Consider the following 19,909-nt stretch of genomic DNA (forward strand, 5'->3'; position numbering starts at 1 on the left):
GTCCGAAGGGCGTCTTCACATACTGAAAAATCCCCTCTGGTGTGGCGAAGGCAGTCTTTGGGCGGTCCTCAGGAGCCACTTGCCAATATCCCTTCGTCAAATCCAGAGGGGTGATGAACTTGGCCTTTCTTAAGCACTCCAGGAGGTCATCCACATGGGGCATTGGATACACGTTGAACGTAGAGATGGCGTTTACACCCCTAAATTCATTGCAGAGCCTCATACTACCGTCAGGTTTGGGGACCAGAACTATGGGTGGCTCGATCACCCTCATCCTCAGCCTCTCCCTTATCTCGTTCTTTGCGATGACTTGGGCGGGCCTCAGGAATCATGTAAGGCCGGATATGCACCTTCTTGCCGGGTTCAGTGTGGATATGATGAAACAGTACATCTGTTTGTCCTGGGAAGGGCGAGAATACCCTGCCAAATTACATAATCAGCTTGTCTAGTTGTCTCGACTGCTCTGTAGCAGGGCCTCCTCCTTTTCCTTGTCCTCCACGGCCATCAAAGCCACACCCTCCTATATCCCATGTTACTTCTTCAGCAGGTTGATATGATAGAGTTGTACCTTCTTCCTCCTGTCCGGTTACTTGATGAGGTAATTGAACAGTGAGGCCCTTTCGTTACCTCGTAGGGCCCCATCCACTGTGCCAGCAAGTGGTGTTCGGCCGTGGGCACAAGTACCATCATTTTCTCTCCCACTGAACTCCCTGGGTGTCACTGACTTATTGTAGGCCCGGCCTTGAGTCCATTGCGCCTTTTATGGGCCAGACTGCCGACAGGCGGTCTCTCATCAGGGTAACATGTTCTATTGTTGACTGGAACTGGCATGGTTAGGCCTCCCAGGTCTCCTTGGCTAAGTCAAGGACCCCTCGACATGGCCTGCAGTAGAGTAATTCGAACGGGGAGAACCCAGTGGATGCCTGGGGTACTTCTCACAGGACAAACATTAAGTGGGGCAGAAGCATGTCCCAGTTTTTTCCGTCTCTGGACACCACTCTTCTCAACATGCTTTTAATCATTTTTTTCAAGCGTTCGCACAAACAGTCTGTCTGCGGGTGGAATATAACTGTGCATATGTGTTGACCTGGTTTAACCGACAATTCCTTCATCAACCGGGACATGGACGGGGTTCCCTGGTCAGTTAGGATCATCTTGGGAAGGCACAATAAGAGCATGTGGGCAGAAATCCGACGAATTGACTTGTTGGAAAGGTGTCATCCTATGACGGTGCCATGTTGAAAGTCACTGAGCTGTTCAGTAAGGCCCTTCTACTGCAAATGTTTGTCTATGGAGATTGCATGGCGGTGTGCTCAAATTTATACACCTGTCAGCAACGGGGGTGGATGAAATCGCCAAATCCACTCATTTGAAGGGGTGCTCACATATGTTTGTATACAGTTGAAGTCGGAAGGAACATACACCTTAGCCAAATACATTTAAACTCAGTTTTTCACATTCCTGGCATTTAATTCAAGTTAGGCTTCCCACAATACGTTTGGTGAATTTTGGCCCATTCCTCCTGACAGAGCTGGTGTAACTGAGTCAGGTTTGTAGGCCTCCTTGCTCACACACGCTTTTTCAGTTCTGCCCTCAAATTTTCTACAGGATTGAGGTCAGGGCTTTGTGATGGCCACTCCAGTACCTTGACTTTGTTGTTCTTAAGTCATTTTGCGACAATTTTGGAAGTATGCTTGGGGTCATTGTTAATTTGAAAAACACATTTGCGACCAAGCTTTAACTTCCTGACTGATGTCTTGAAATGTTGCTTCAATATATCCACATGATTTTCTCTTCTCATGATCCCATCTATTTTGTGAAGTGCACCAGTCCCTCCTGCAGCAAAGCACCCCCCCACAACATGTTGCTTCACGGTTGGCATGGTGATCTTCGGCTTGCAAACCTCCCCCTTTTTCCTCCAAACATAACTACAGTCATTATGGCCAAACAGTTCTATTTTTGTTTCATCAGATATCAGGATATTTCTCCAAAAGTATGATCTTTGTCCCCATGTGCAGTTGCAAACCATAGTCATGCTTTTTTCTGACGGTTTTGGAGCAGTGGCTTCTTCCTTGCTGAGCGGCTTTTCAGGTTGTCGATTTAGGACTTGCTTTACTATTGTACCCGCTTCCTCCAGCATCTTCACAAGGTCCTTTGCTGTTGTTCTGTGATTGATTTGCACTTTTCGCACCAAATTACGTTAATCTCTAGGAGACAGAACACATCTCCTTTCTGAGCGGTATGTAGGCTGTATGGTCCAATGATGTTTATACTTGCATACTATTGTTTGTACAGATGAATGTGGTACCTTCAGGCATTTGGAAATTGCTCCCAAGGATGAACCAGACTTGTGGAGGTCTACAATTGGTTTTTCTGAGGTCTTGGCAAATTTCCTTTGATTTTCCCATGATGTCAAGCAAAGAGGCACTGAGTTTGATGGTAGGCCTTGACAAATATCCACAGGTACAGCTCCAATTGAGTCAATTGATTCAATTAGCCTATCAGAAGCTTCTAAAGCATGACATAATTTTCTGTAATTTTCCAAGCTGTTTAACCTCTCTGGGATATGTGGGAAGCGTCCCACCTGGCCAAAAGCCAGGGAAAATTCAGAGCGCCAAATTCAAATAAATGACTATAACAATCAAACTTCCATTTAATCACACATGCAAGATAGCAAATTAAAGTTACACTTGTTGTGAATCCAGCCAACATGTCAGATTTCAAAAAGGCTTTTCGGTGAAAGCAAATTATGCTATTATCTGAGGGTAGCACCTCCGTATATAAAGAGAGAAAAGCATATTTCGACCCTGGTCTGGTCAAGCTCCTCTATCAAACAGTACACTTCAAGTGACTCTTGTTCTGAACAGTGCTACTTCATTACACAAAGGAATAACCTCAACCAATTTCTAAAGACTGGTGACATCCAGGGGAAGCTTCTGGGGATGAGTAGCAGGCTGTTGAATTTGGGCATGCATTTCATCTGGATGTGAAAATACTGCCCCCTGTCACCAAGAAGTTAAAGGAACAGTCAACGTAGTGTATGTAATCTTCTGACCCACTGGAATTGTGACACAGTGACTTATAAGTGAAATAATCTGTCTGTAAACAATTGTTGGAAAAATGACTTGTGTCATGCACAAACTAGATGTCCTAACTGACTTGTTATATGAGCAAAAAAGATTCAATTTTATTTGGAATGGCAAGCCAGATCAATTTGAAAGGGCCTATTATACAGTATAATGAATATGAATTTGGAGGGCAGAAATGATTTAAATATTAAAGCACTAGACATTTCACTAAATGCATCCGTCATACAAAAGTCATACTAAATCCGAACTGGTTCTCTAGGAAATTAGTAAGAATGTCTCACCTCATGTTCAACAATGGCCTTTTCCCTATATTCAGATTACAACCTCTCACTTTCAGTTATTTGGAAATCGAAATCTCCAAAATACAGTTATTTTTTAAACAAGCCATAGAAAGTTGGCTCCAATTTCAGTTTAATCCACCTGAAAAGACAAAACACATAATACAGCAAATATTGTTGTTAAACTCAAATATACTAATTGAATAAAAAAAACATTATTTTTCAAAAAAAAAGTATAATCTTGTGTCTATCCGGTGTTTCCATTTAATTACCTCGTAAATAAATAATTAAACCAATTTGTGTAGTACTGAAAGCTTAAGTAAGCCTCGCGTTTTTGCAGATACAAGGAGGTTATGGCTGTTCAGAATGATGATATGATACAAGGTTATGATTATTAAATTGACTGTTAATAGATGTGATAGGTAAAGACCTTTTAGAGTTTCATTCGGGAGATGGTAACTCTTTAAAGAACCACTCTCGTGGTGCCCCAGATCCTAATGAGTTTATTGTTACATTATTAATTTAAATCGGGTAACAATTAAATAGTTAGTTAATTAGATAAATAAGAGTCCTCAGATTAATGTTAAAGTCAAGTCACGACAACGTAGTAGCCTAAACCTATCGATGTTACATTGAACTATGTGAATGGAATATGAATGAAAGCCATCCAATATCCTGTAATAGACATAAGGCCATACTCCTGAAGCAAAAAAGAATATCATCATAAACGGCACTGGAGGAGGAAATTATAGTCTTAAAAATGATTTCCAGTTTCACCGACTCACCCAATGATGCACAGCTGACTCGTTGGGGATGGCCGATGCTCTTGTGCCAAAAGCCTATCTTTCTCTTGTTTTACTTTGTTAAACAATATTTGAAACCTGATCAAATATTTTGGTAGCCTTACAGCACAGTCTTCTCTTCTCAGCAGGAGCCATTTGCTATCCAACTTGTGTTTGTCGTCGATTCTATTTGAAATCATTCTGAAGGCCTGTTTTGTCAACATGCAGTTTTATCAGGTAGCAGTTCAGAGAGTTGTGCCAGTAACGAAAGGTCGCTGGTTCGAATCACCGACCCAACTCAATGAAATATGCAGATGTGCCCTGGAGTTAGGCACTTAATCCAAACTGCTCCTGTAAGTCGCTCTGGATAAGAGCGTCTGCTGAATGACTAAAATATAAAAACAAAAATATTAAATATAAATTGAAAAATCCTTTCCTAGAGAGTAGGGTAGGCTACAAGTCAACAGTGTTTGATAGGCCATAGATTACACCAAATAGCCCTCACCAGTCTCGAACAATGGACATTGGCACATTAGGCCTATATGCAATCTATGTATATTCTCAGGCTGATGTTCTCAACGTTAAACCTTCGAAGTAACCATAACATATGACGTGCGCACAGTGGGCTTATGTCAAGCAGAGAACAGAAATTCAAAGAGCTGTCAACATACGGCGTGAAGAGCTGTTCTACCCTGCCCTCGTGTGGTAGGCCTAATTTGTTCCACTATTAAAAACCTTCTATATCCGAAAACCCCCACTTCCTGATTTAACATTGAGCACCACATACCACATAAGGCGTACAGCCATACTATATCAGTCCATCTGGAATAATAGTGCTTCAAAAATACTCTCAGGTGCTTCAGAGTCAAGGCATTATCAGTGTGAATTGCGTTTGAACGAATGAGAAAGAAAGTTAAAGAACTTATTGAGGAGACATTGAGACGAGTAAATGTTCAGCAGTCAACATGTATTTGAAGTGATGTTTTTGATTTTATTGTCCCAGCCACCACAACAATATGTGTCCGGATTTCTCTATAGAGGCTTCTATCAAATGTAAGAGCTTTTAGTGGTTCATCATACACTGTAGCTGGAGGAGACATAAGAAAGTTATTCCGCTTTAAAAGTCACTAAACTTGCCTACTTGCCTACTCTCGACAGTTTTTACCCCCAAGCCATAAGACTCATGAACAGGTAATCAAATGGCTATTTGCATTGTGTTCCCCCCAACCCCTCTTTTTATGCTGCTGCTACTCTCTGTTTATCATATATGCATAGTCACTTTAACTATACATTCATGTATATACTACCTCAATCGGGCCGACCAACCAGTGCTCCCGTGCATTGGCTAACCGGGCTATCTGCATTGTGTCCCTCCACCCACCACCCGCCAACCCCTCTTTTACAATACTGCTACTCTCTATTCATCATATATGCATAGTCACTTTAACCATATCTACATGTACATACTACCTCAATCAGCCTGACTAACCGATATCTGTATGTAGCCTCGCTACTGTATATAGCGTCGCTACTGTATATAGCCTCGCTACTGTATATAGCCTCGCTACTGTATATAGCCTCGCTACTGTATGTAGCCTCGCTACTGTATATAGCCTCGCTACTGTATATAGCCTCGCTACTGTATATAGCCTGCTACTGTATATAGCCTGTATTTTTTACTGTTGTTTTATTCCTTTACTTACCTATTGTTCACCTAACACTTTTTTGCACTATTGGTTAGAGCCTGTAAGTAAGCATTTCACTGTAAGGTCTACACCTGTTGTATTCGGCGCACGTGACAAATAAACCTTGATTTGATTTGAAGAATGTACTTGGAAAGACATTGAGCTTTTCACACTTCTAGAGAACTCTGCTTTGTTCAAGTCCATTCAGCATTGTTCACACACTTAAGCCTTATCCTCACCCCACCCACACATGTAAACACACGTGAGTCAGCATGGCATTGTCCTCTCTACTTAAAGATCGAGACACAATTGTTTTGTTGTCTCAGGGCAACACTTCACTAAAACAAATCTGATATTTTCAGAACATTTATTAAGTGAAACAAGCACTATTTTCATAAGAAAATACAAGTTGGGCATAAACTATTATTTCACTGCCTTTCAAACTTGATTCTGGAGTCCATTCTTCCTCGCTGTCACTGTCCTCAAGCTCACTGTCCTCAATATCAGAGGGTGTGCTAAATTAGGCTCCTTTCACCCATAGAATGTCCCTGTGTCCATTGGCTGTGAATGTGAGTGGATATGTTGGCAAAAACATAGACCAATGCCATAATTTTACATCAAATGACATGTTTTTCATTGAGCATGATATTGCCCTGAAAAGTAGCCTGCACAACATTGAATATGCAGTATATAGAAAAATGAAACATGCTCAAAACCTATCAAGTATGCTTCTTCAGAGGTTCCTACACAAGTTCAGATTTTTTTCTTCACATTTTCTCTATTTAAACATGATAAATAATAAAATGTATCTTACCCTCTGCTAAACCACACACATCGCTCTGCTTCCTAAAAGAAGGTCCCTCCCCCAATTGGTCCATCATACCAACTTCTGCGCCTCATTGGATTGTTTACAAACGTCATCACATACTGCCATGTTTAGGAATTGTAGGAAATATAGGGGGTGTGAGGGGCAAAATAGTTTTCTGTTGCTTGAGGGCAATGTAGTGCAGTAGAGGGTTATTCATTTGAAGACAAACTGGAATTAAAGCCAGATTAAGCAGAAGAACTGTCTCCTTCAACTATTTTGATATTTGGTTGCGAATTTAATTTGCAATACATTTGGTATACATATCCAAACGCTAATTCTGGTCAGCGTTATATCGGACAAAAACTTCAAAAAGTGATATTACCGGTCGAAGAAACATTTCAAACTTAGTACAGAATCAATCATGAGGATGTTTTTAACATATAGCTTCATTAAAGTTCCAACTGGAGTATTCTTTCTTGTCTTCGTGAGCAATGGAACGCAAGTGACTACCATGAGGAAAAAGTGCGATCACAAAATGGCTGCTTGATGGACATCTGATATATTCTGCTCTCATTCACTCCCACAACAACATAGAAGCCTCATTATAATTTCTATTGATGGTTGACATCTAGTGGAACCCCTAGGCAGTGCAACATCATTCATATCTCAAGGGGATTTCATTGGGGACTCTGGTGAATACATACAAGCTCAGATTTCTGACTTCCTGTTTTATTTTCAACTCAGGATTTTGCCTGCCAATATGACTTCTGTTATACTCATAGACATCATTTAAACAGTTTTAGAAACTTCAGTGTTTTCTATCAAATACTACTAATAATATGCAAATATTAGCATCTATGACTGAGGAGCAGGCCGTTTGATATGGGCACCTTTCATCCAAGCTACTCAATACTGCCCCTGCAGCCATAAGAAGTGTTACACTAACGAATATCCACTAACAAACTTTATTCTAGAGCTGGAACTATTTCAGGTTTGATGATGACTACTACCTCCAAACGAATGGATCATCGATGGGCTCCACGTTCCCTCCGAGCTATGCTAACCTTTATGCGGGTCTTTTTGAAGAACGTTTTTGTAAATAATGAAAACGAAAATCCATTTTTGAATAAAGTCCTGAAGTGGTATTGATATATTGACGACATTTTTGTTGCATATGGGAAAGAACGGAAAAAGAGCTGTCCGTCTTTATGGCACAACTCAATGGCATTGACCCCAATCTCAAATTCACTATTGAATGTGACACTCAACGTGTTCGTTACCTCGATATGTGGCTTGAGAAATCAAATGGAACCCTGTTACCAACTCTGTATCGAAAAGAAACGGACAGAAATACTGTATTGCAGGGAGACAGCTTCCACCCTGAGCCATTAAAAAGAGAAGTTCCAAGAAGCCAGTTTTTCAGACTGCGCCGTATATGCCACTACACAGAGGACTATCTAGAAAAAGCAGCGGAGATGCGTACTAGGTTTCTAAGAAGAGGCTACTCTCCACAATGTGTGGATGAAGCTCTTAAATCGGCATTGGGAAAAACACGAGATTAACTGGTACAAAAAAAGAACATCCCATAATGTTCACCACCACATATACTTTGAACTCGCGAAAAGTGGGAGATACAGTCAAGAAACACTGGCATATTTTATAATCGGACCCAGCATTGCCGGTTGAATTAAAAAATCCACCACTTATTTGTGTATAGGAGAGGTCGCAATTTACGCATGCCAACTGCGAGCCACAAAAGAAAATCGCCCTCTTCCAAATGATAGCTATAAATGCAGAGGCACACAGTGCAACAATAATGATAAAGTGTGTGTGAATATTTCTGCCACCCACATACAGGAAAACGGTTTCAAATAATTGACATTATTACGCGCTCCACCACCCATGCTATCAACATGATTAAATGTCCATGTGGGCTGTGTTATGTAGGTAAAACCACCCGCTCTCTCAAACAGAGAATCAGTGAACATTTTAATGACCTAAAGCAGGACATTTCTACCTTTTAGATTCTGTGGTATAGAGAAAGTTAAGATATCAGACAGGGGAGGTGACATTAATAATACTCCGAGTAAAAGAGAATGTTTTGGGATTTTCACCCTCCAGACATGATTTCCCAAAGGACTTAATGATGAAATTCCTACGTATGTTATGTTGTGAATGTGAACATGAATTATGCTCCATTTAAGATTACTCTGTTTTTTTTTTACGATGTACGCAATGATGAATGTAAACTTGCTCGATAGGTCTATGTCCTCATTGTGGTTTTACAGACGAGTTTAATACGTCTTATTTACACATTGTATTCAAATATTTACGAAATGTATATTGTCATATTTGGTAGCACTTATTTGTTTTTCCTTCGCCTCAACCCATTTCAATTTTTAACTGAAATGAAAGAGCCTACTCCTTAAACCATTTCAGAGAGACAAAGACAGGACAAACCAGCCTGCTAACACAACTGTAGGTTCCACATGTAGAGAAAGGTGTTGGTCAACAGACACCTTTTAAGAGATATGACAGAGGCAGTTTAGCTCCCCTCTGGTCATTTTACTCTTATTAAGTGTCACCTGTCGATGCACTGACCACTGTTGAGGTCACATACTGTCCACTATGCCCAGTGCCAAGTGTATTACAGTCAAAAGGTCCACTTTAATCTAAACATAAGAATATGTTATCTTTCTGGGGAGGGTGGGGGGAGGTGGGTTGTTAAACAGTAGTTGTTGAACCCCACCTACCACCACTGAAAACATCTCATACCAAAAAAAGAGAAAGTTTCTGTGAATATACTGTATGTTTTTTTGTTGTTGTTGGCAGTATCCAAGGAAACGTGGGAGATTAACCTGAGGCTGTGTTGGGGACATGTTTGGATGACAGCCATTGCCCAATCAGTGATAAAGCAGAAACACACCCAGGTTCACCATGTCTGTGAACTGAAAGATATCTGAAAGAATACGGAAGGGGGGGATACATTTCACAAAGGGTGACCCTCTTGGTGTGCCCGAAAGGAGGAAGCCATGTCTGAAGTCAAGGTAGAGGTAGACAAAATCCAGTCAACACTGGAGGATAACTTGAAGAAGGATGACCTCCACAGTGTATATTGAGAGGTACAAGCCCCACTTTTAAAAGAGTTTGAATGCGCTCCAGGAACGGGCAACGAGTGAGATGATGAAGAAGCTTCAGAGTGCTATAGAAGATCAATACTGTCCAATCAATACTGATGAGCTTTCAGACAGTATTGGATGCTAAGGAGGAGGTGAAGTTGCATGCACTGATGGAGAGCAGCAAGCTCAACAACTCTCCTCTGGAAGACAAGCACCTGGAAGAGGAGTTTGAAGATTTGTGGTCTGAGTCGCTCTCTAACTTTTGACATTAGACCTGAAAGAGGACATTACTGCTAGGGTGATCCAAAAGCCATGGATCATCAGCCATGAACTGCACAAGAACATGCAGTCAAATCCAAGATGGTAGCCAATCAGTCTGTCCATTTGTATGTGTGATCCTTGAGATCAGAGTTTTAAGAGTTTTTATGTTTTCATGACCCTGATCCTGTTTACAGAAGAAAATGCTTTGTGTGCGAAGGTGGATGCTGTATATAACAACTATTATTTTTTAGATCTCAGTCTCTTTTATTTTATGACATTTATTTGTACAAAGATTTTGGATTGAGAAGGCCTTTATTGTTTTGTACGGAAATACCTCTAAAAACCGGCATTATGTATCTGTTACTGTGCCTGCACTCTACTCAATGCCATCCTGGATGTAATAGGCTGAATGATCAATGGGTGAGTGAATTAACTTCGCCGTATGCCCTACAATTTGCAAACACTCTGACGAGACCATCATGTCAATACCACCAGGAACTCGGTCTCTCTCTACAATTACATTTGTACCACACTCAAACGCAACTGGACCTACACTTGATGGCATACTTCCAAAACTATTGATTGACTTTTTTTTCTGTGTCAAAAGACTCGAGTTCGTTTTTTTGACAATGGTGCTGGCTCCACCATGTCCTCACGCATTAGTCAACCGAGATATATTGTTACGCTTTTATTGTTGATCTCTGGTAATGTGCGACCAAACCCTGGGCAAACCCTGGGCAAACCCTGGGCAGGTAGATACCATGCAAATCTCTACCCACTCCCTGGTAAAACAGGGACAAGATTAGAATATGGGCCAAAATGACAAATGCAGACGTAATGGTTTCATCAGAAACTTGGCTAAAGCAATCTGTGTCAAAGAACTTGATTTCTATTGATGGGGACATGTTTTTTTAGAACGGATCGGATGAGTAAAGGAAGAGGGGTTGCAATTTATGTTAAATCCGAGTTTAAATTCTCTCGATTACCAAAGCCAAACATTTTGAATTGCTTGCGGTTAAAGTGAAAGTATGTAAGGACTCCCAGATCACTGTAGTCGACTGCTACAGACCGCCCTCGGCTTCGGGAGACGCACTAAAACTCTCTTTCTGATGTCCTGCACAAGCTACATGACTCTGAATTCAGTATTTTAGGAGATTTGAACTGGGACGTGCTTAGATCTGTATCGGGCTCTTTTAAAGAACTGTGTGACTCTCTGAATCTCGCTCAATTAATGCTCCTACAAGACCGAATCCCAGAGCACCTAACAAATCAACTCTATTGGACATTCTTCTAACAAATCCCCATTCACAAATACACATCGACTGGGATATTCTGTCATGATGTCAGTGATCACTGTGCAATTGCTTGTGTTAGAAACACAAAAATGACCAAATCCAAACCATGTTATATTTTTTAAATACATTTTAGACAGTTTGATGAGCAAGTGTTCTTAACGTGATCTGTACCATAATATTGACAGAGTAACTGATTCCCGATGTTGTCACTGCCCGGGACTATTTTTCATATGAAATGTGTGTTGATTTGTGATAAACATGCCCCTGTGAAGACATTTAGAATCAGTTGAAAGGACAATCCCTGGTTTTCAGATAACTTGGCAGAATCAATGAGAGAGAGAGAAATATCTCTTGGACTCAGAGCGCTAAGAAACAAATGCAAAGGATTGATCAGGAAGTCCAAATCAGATTACTATTTAAATGCAGTCACAGAGAACCTAAACAACCCTACCAAGTTCTGGAAGGTAATCGAATCAGAATCAGGTTCTAATGTCTCCTCTGGCCTTCCTGACCATTTAATGATGGATTCTAATGAAGTGAAGGATAAAGCCGATATTGTAGGGGTTTTTTAACAAACACTTCATATCTGCTGGTTCAGTTTTTGATAATGGTGGGGCCCAGGCCTCTAATGTAAGCTCTGTTACGGTCAACTATGATATAGGCCCTCGTGTGAACCATTTTAACTTTGAGCCTGTTTCTTATACTGAGGTCTATAAAACACTAAAGGCTAGAGACACTAAGCAGTCTGCGGGTCCAGACAACCTGGTCCCCTACCTCTTACAGATAGCAGCTGGTATTATTACTGAACCCGTGGCTCACATTTTCAACTTGAGTCTCTTGACCAATTCCATAACAAGCATTTGGAAATCCGCTTATGTCCTCCCACTGCTAAAGGGTGGAGATCCCTCAGATGCTATTAACTATCGTCCTATCTCTAAACTCCCTATCCTGGTCAACGTTGATGAATCCCTAGTGAACTCAGTTAAAAAAACATCTTTATTGAAAAGAACATACTGAGCGGGGTTCAGTGTGACTTTAGATCGGGGCACAGCACCACAACTGCAGCTACGGCAGTGGCAAACAACATCATTAATGGACTTGATAAAAGGCAAAATTGTGCTGCTCTGTTTGTGGATTTATCTAAGGCATTTGATTCAGTTGACCATGAATTGTTTCTAGCTAGACTCAGAAATATTGGTCTCAGTGAAGGGGCAGTAAATTGGTTTAGGAACTGTAAATTGGTTTAGGAACTATCTTTCTGTCAGGACACAATGTGTATATACTGACAATCACAGGTCTAGCTTTCTTGAGATTAATAGAGGTGTGCCCCAGGGTTCAATTTTAGCTCCTGTGTTGTTCTCAATTTTATTAATGATTTGAGAAATGGGATGCAACCAGCAATGATGATACAGTCATATATTTATGTGCTCCTTCTCTGATTCAGTCTGTTGAAGAGCTCCAGACTGCATTTTCAGTCACTGCAGGCCTCCCTTTATGGTCTCAAACTCGCCTTGAATGTAAAAACTAAATTCATGACCTTTACCAGAGCTAGAACTCTGCCAGAGAACGTTAGCATTGTCACATCTGGTGGTTTATCCATTGAAAAAGTGTCATCCTACAAACACCTAGGTATTTGGTTGGATGACAAGTTGTCCTTTAAAGATCATGTGGATAATCTTGTGACAAAGCTTAAATTGAATTTGGGTTTTTATTTTCATAATAAGGCTTGCTTCCCACTTATGGCTAGAAAGAAGCTTGTTCAGGCCACTTTTCTCTCTGTAATTGATTATGGCGACTTGTTGTAAATGCATGCAGCCTCCTCTGTCTTACAGAGACTGGACTCTGTTTATCACGCATCCTTGCGCTTTATTACAAATGCCAAGTCACTCACCCACCACTGCACATTGTACCAAATGGTAGGTTGGACCTCACATTATTTGCACAGAAAGATACATTTGTATGTGTTCATCTACATAGCCCTTTTGGGTTAACTTCCTCTTTACCTCTCTAGTCTGGTCTCCTTCAGCACCAGCAGTTACCATACTCGGTCTGCTAGGTTGTTGCTACTTAAAGTCCCCAGGACATTCACAGTATTAGGCAAGTCTGCCTTCTCTTCTTGTGCACCAGACATATGGGATAGTCTACAATCCATGCTTCATCTAGATATGTTAGTGCCACTGAATAAATGTAAAATATTCATGGGAGACTCTGTTACAGAGGAGTGCAAATGTTCTTTTTTAGGCTGGATCATGTTGCATTGTATTGTTGTATGTTTTAATTATGCAATGTTAATGATTGTTGATGTTGCCCTGGCCATGTCTCCCTTGAAAAAGAGACTCTCAATGGGCTTTTCCTGGTTAAATAAAGCTTAAAGAATACAAGGGGAAAAAAAGAAGCTCAACGATATTGGCAAAAAGATCCCGTCTCGCTTTATTGTTTATGATGAGCACTTTGGTGGCCTCAGCAGGTTAAAGCACATGCTTGAAGAGAACAACAGCTTGCAGAGATTAGAGGCACATAGGTTAGGGACAAGGATTACAGAAGAATACAACGACTTTGTGAGAGAGAAATCCGCGGTGGTAGCAGACTTCTCTGACACGTACATCACTGAGGTTCTAGAAATCATTGACACGGCGTTAATTAAAGGCAAGCCCGTGGAGATTAGGTTTGCGTTTGAAGTCAATCTGAAGGTTGATCTCTGTAGTAATGCTTGTCGGGATGTCCAGGTAATGTGCGACCACTATGACAGAGACACAAGGAAATCTCTGAATCTAAATGGGAGGAAGAAAAGATTCCTGGGGGTGTTCATTTACCAGTTCTGTAAGCGGGACCAAGGTTACAGGGCAAGTCCAGACATTCACCACCATGATTCTCAACCCCTGGACTACATAAAAAGCCCTCTGGGCATTCCGATTATGGAGGAGATGGTGAGTGGTGATGATGCCCAGCAGTACTTCTCCCCTCAGGCCTTCAACTGCAGCCTCCTGGAGGAGTTGATGCAGGAGGACTGCTTTGAGAGCTTCCTGGAGTACCTACTGTCCCACGAGAACTTCAGCCTCAAGAGGATCCAGGATAGAGTGGTGGAATATCTCACAGGAACAGCCACGATAGATGTGTTGAGGCAGCAATGCCTGGGAGAGATCATAGGTAAGATGGAGGCAGCTGTCAGCCAGACATCAGAGGGTGTTAGAGGTGTGCTTAGTGAAAATAAGCTGCTGCTTGCTGGAGGTGTGTCTCACCCCAGAGGTGGAAAGAGATGTGTCAGTCAACCGGAGATCAATGGAAGGGCCTCTCTTCCATATCACTACTGAACAGTTCCGCTTTGTAACATACCTGCTGGAAGCCTTGGCAGAGATGCGTCTGGCACGATCGCAGGAGTTCTCTCAAAACACAAACGTCATCGAGATCCTCCAGACCCTTCCCATCAAGCCCCAGAACTGCCGCTTCGACAGGGTGCGAGGGTGTGAGAAGCAATGCCCTTTCTGCAGGGCCCTGTGCGAGGCAGGTGAAAGCAATCATGAAGTACACAAAGCTCTTCTCCATCGGCCTAAGGGCCTGCTCTCCTACACGCAATGATTCTGCCTCTCTGTCACACGATACCTGCCCTTCTGAAATGGCCAGAGACCGGCTGTTTCAGAACAGATACAAATGATACACAAATCATCCCCCCAGAGGACCCCAACAACCAGATGCCCAGTGCCTATTGGTGGTATGTACTGGTGAGGTTTAATACCAGGTTTGCACAGGAGTACCAGCGGGACCCTGCCCTGCTGCCTGGGGAGAGGAAGAGGCGCTAGAGAGCCTGAGAGAGGCATTCCACACAGAGCAATGCTGAAGGAAGTTTTACTGCTTGACAATATGCTATTAAAGTGGCCAATCAATAATAATAATATGTTTTTTAAAACATTTACAGACTACTACTCATATTCATATAAATTAAGAGTTGGAACCGGTTTATGGAACAGAATAAAAAACAGGAAAATAACAATTTTTCAAGGAACAGAAACGGAACCAGGAACGTGATCCATACTGTGATCCATACTATTCCGGAAGAGAACCTTTATTTTAAAAGCATGGGAACCGGTAAATAATACAATTTTTTACGTTCCAGGCTTTCTTTTCCAGACCCCCCAAAAACCTAAACAAAGCATCTATGCAAAGCCCTCACTCAGAAACCTATTCCAGTTTTACAATCGAAGTCGGAAGTTAACATACACCTTAGCCAAATGGATTTAAACTCAGTTTTTCACAATTCCTGACATTTAATCATAGTAAAAAATCCCTGTCTTAGGTCAGTTAGGATCACCACTTTATGTTAAGAATGTGAAATGTCAGAATAATAGTTGAGAGAAGGATTTATTTCAGCTTTTATTTCTTTAATCACATTCCCAGTGGGTCAGAAGTTTACATACACTCAATTAGTATTTGGTAGCATTGCCTTTAAATTGTTTAACTTGGGTCAAACGTTTTGGGTAGCCTCCCACAAGCTTTCCATAATAAGTTGGGTGAATTTTGGCCCATTCCTCCTGACAGAGCTGTTGTAACTGAGTCAGGTTTGTAGGCCTCCTTGCCCGCAAACACTTTTTGAGTTCTGCACACAAATTCTCTATGGGATTGAGGTCTTTGCCTTGAGATGGCCACTCCAGTACCTTGACTTTGTTGTCCTTAACCTCGTAAAGCTAGGGGGCACTATTTTTATGTTTGGAAAAATAATGTTTCCAAAGTAAACGGCCTATTTCTCAGGACCAGATGCTAGAATATGCATATAATTGACAGATTAGGATAGAAAACACTCTAAAGTTTCCAAAACTGTCAAAATGTTGTCTGTGAGTTAAACAGAACTGATATTGCAGGCTCAAACCTGAGGATAATCCAATCAGGAAGTGCCCCTGTTTTTGAAACCTATCTGTTCTTAAGCATCCCTCTTGCCCATTTAAAGGGATATCAACCAGATTGGAGGTGGGGGCTCTCAAATCAAATCAAATCAAATCTATTTATATAGCCCTTCGTACATCAGCTGATATCTCAAAGTGCTGTACAGAAACCCAGCCTAAAACCCCAAACAGCAAGCAATGCAGGTGTAGAAGCACGGTGGCTAGGAAAAACTCCCAAGAAAGGCCAAAACCTAGGAAGAAACCTAGAGAGGAACCAGGCTATGTGGGGTGGCCAGTCCTCTTCTGGCTGTGCCTCTCAGAGGGAGTTGTGCGCAAAAGAAAAAGGTGGCCATTATTACTCCCGGTCCTAGTGAAAAGCCAACTGTCCCGGTTGATATATTATCGAATAGATATTTGAAAAACACCCTGAGGATTGATTATAAAAAACATTTGATATGTTTCTGTGGACATGGATGGATATCATTTGGAATTATTGTCTGCGTTATCGTGACAGCTCTTTCCGGTGGATTCCTAGGTATGACGCACCAAACTAACGGAGGTATTTGGATATAAAAAACATCTTTATGGAACAAAAGGAACATTTGTTGTCTAACTGGAAGTCTCGTGAGTGAAAACATCCGAAGATCATCAAAGGTAAGTTATTAATTTGATTGGTTTTCTGATTTTCATGACCAAGTTACCTGATGCTAAGTGTACTTATTGTTTTGTCGAGCGATCGATAAATTTACACAAAGCATAATTTCAAAATCTGAGACGACAGGTGGATTAACAAAAGGCTAAGCTGTGTTTTGCAATATTGCACTTGTGATTTCATGAATATTAATATTTTCTAGTAATATTATTTGACTGTGGCGCTATGCTATTCAGCGTTGCTGATGACAATTATACCGGATCCGGGATGGTTGGTTTAGAGAGGTTAAACCATTTTGCCACAACTTTGGAAGGATGCTTGGTGTCATTGTCCATTTGGAAGACCCATTTGCGTCCAAGCTTTGACTTCCTGACTGATGTCTTGAGATGTTGCTTTAATATATCCACATAATTTTCTCTCCTCATGATGCCACCTATTTTGTGAAGTGCACCAGTCCCTCCTGCAGCAAAGCACCCCCACAACATGATGCTGCTACCTCCGTGCTTCACGTTTGGGATGGCGTTCTTTTGTTTGCAAACGTTGCCATTTTTTCCTCAAACATAACGGTGGTATTATGGCCAAACAGTTACATTTTTGTTTCATCAGACCAGAGGATATTTCTCCAAAAAGTACGATCTTTGTCCCCCTTGTGCAGTTGCAAACCGTAGTCTGGCTTTTTTGTATGGCGGTTTTGGAGCAGCGGGTTGTTCTTTGCTGAGCGGCCTTTCAGGTTATGTCAATATAGGACTTGTTTTACTGTGGATATAGACACTTTTGAACCTGTTTCCTCCAGCATCTTCACAAGGTCCTTTGCTGTTGTTCTGAGATTGATTTGCACTTTTCTCACCGAAGTGCGATCATCTCTAGGAGACAGAACACGTCTCCTTCCTGAGCGGTATGACGGCTGTATGGTACCTACAGGCTTTTGGAAATTGCTCACAAGGATGAACCAAACTTGTGGAGGTCTTGGCTGATTTCTTTCGATTCTCCCATGATCTCAAGCAAAGAGGCACTGAGTTTGAAGGTAGGCCTTGAAATACATCCACAGCTACACCTCCAATTGACTCAAATTATGTCAATTAGCCTATCAGAAGCTTCTAAAGCCATGACATCATGTTCTGGAATTTTCCAAGCTGTTTAAAGGCATAGTCAACTTAGTGTATATAAACTTCTGACCCACTGGAATTGTGACACAGTGAGTTATAAGTGAAATAATCTGTCTGTAAAGAGTTGTTGGAACAATTACTTGTGTCATCCACAAAGTAGATGTCCTAACCGACTTGCCAAAAACTATAGTTTGTTAACAAGACATTTGTGAAGTGGTTGAAAAACAAGTTTTAACGACTCCAACCTAGGTGTATGTAAACTTCAGACTTCAGCTGTGTATATATATATATATATATATATATATATATATATATATATATATATATATATATATATATATATATATATACAGTGGCTTGCGAAAGTATTCACCCCATTGGCATTTTTTCTATTTTGTTTCCTTCAACCTGGAAATTCAATTGATTTTTTGGGGGGGCTTGTATCATTTGATTTATTCAACATGCCTACCACTTTGATGATGCATAATATTTTTTATTGTGAAACAAACACAAATAAGTTATTTTTTTAAACAGAAAACTTGAGCGTGCATAACTATGTTTTCCCATTCTTCAAGGCAAAACTGCTCCAGCTCCTTCAAGTTGGATGGGTTCCGCTGGTGTACAGCAATCTTTAAGTCATACCGCAGATTCTCAATTGGATTGAGGTCTGGACCTTGACTAGGCCATTCCATGACATTTAAATGTTGCCCCTTAAACCACTCGAGGGTTGCTTTGGCAGTATGCTTAGGGTCATTGTCATGCTGGAAGGTGAACCTCCGTCCCAGTCTCAAATCTCTTGAAGACAGAAACAGGTTTCCCTCATGTTATTTTGTGCTTTCTGACCAGTTTCCCAGTCCCTGCTGATGATAAACATCCCACAGCATGATGCTGATACCACCATGCTTCACTGTGGGGATGGTATTCTCGGGGTGATGGGGGTGTTGGTTTTGTGCCAGACATAACGTTTTCCTTTATGGCCAAAAAGCAACATTTTTGTCTCATCTGACCAGAGTACCTTCTTTCATATGTTTGGACAGTCTCCCACATGCCTTTTGTGTTTACTTATTTTTGTCTTAAGAAATTTATTTTTTCTGGCCACTCTTCCGTAAAGCCCAGCTCTCTGGAGTGTACAGATTAAAGTGGTCCTATGGACAGATACTCCTATCTCCGCTGTGCTGCTTTGTAGCTTCTCCAGGGGTTATCTTTCATCTCTTTGTTGTCTCTCTGGTTAATGCCCTCCTTGCCTGGTCCGTGAGTTTGGTATGAGGCCCTTTCTTGGCAGGTTTGTTGTGGTGCCATATTCTTCAATTTTTAAATAATGGATTTAATGGTCCATGGGGTTTTCAAAGTTTTGATTATTTTTTTATAACCCAACCCGGATCTGTTGTTATCCACACCTTTGTCCCTGACCTGTTTGGAGAGGTCCTAGGTCTTCATAGTGCCACTTGCTTAGTGGTGTTGCAGACTCTGGGGCCTTTTAGAACATGTGTATATATATATACACTGACATCCTGTGACAGATCATGTGACACTTAAATAAAGTCCACCTGTGTACAATCTAACTAATTTCTAATTTCAAGGTAATTGGTTGCACCAGATCATATTTAGGGGCTTCATAGCAAAGGGGGTAAATACATATGCACGCATCACTTTTCCGTTTGACATTTTTTATAATTTTTTGAAACAAGTAATTTTGTTCATTTCACTTCACCAATTTTGACTACTTTGTGTATGTCCATTACATGAAATCCCCCCCAAAATCCATTTAAATTACAGGTTGTAATGCAACAAAATAGGAAAAATGCCAAGGGGGGTGGATATTTTTGCAAGGCACTTTTCAAAAGTTTTCAAAAGTTTCACTTAGGGGTGTACTCACTTTTGTTGCCAGCGATTTAGACATTAATGGCTGTGTGTTGAGTTATTTTGAGGGGACAGCAAATGTACACTGTCATACAAGCTG

This window comes from Oncorhynchus gorbuscha, linkage group LG19 (assembly GCF_021184085.1).
Source record: "Oncorhynchus gorbuscha isolate QuinsamMale2020 ecotype Even-year linkage group LG19, OgorEven_v1.0, whole genome shotgun sequence".
Classification (NCBI taxonomy): Eukaryota; Metazoa; Chordata; class Actinopteri; order Salmoniformes; family Salmonidae; genus Oncorhynchus; species Oncorhynchus gorbuscha.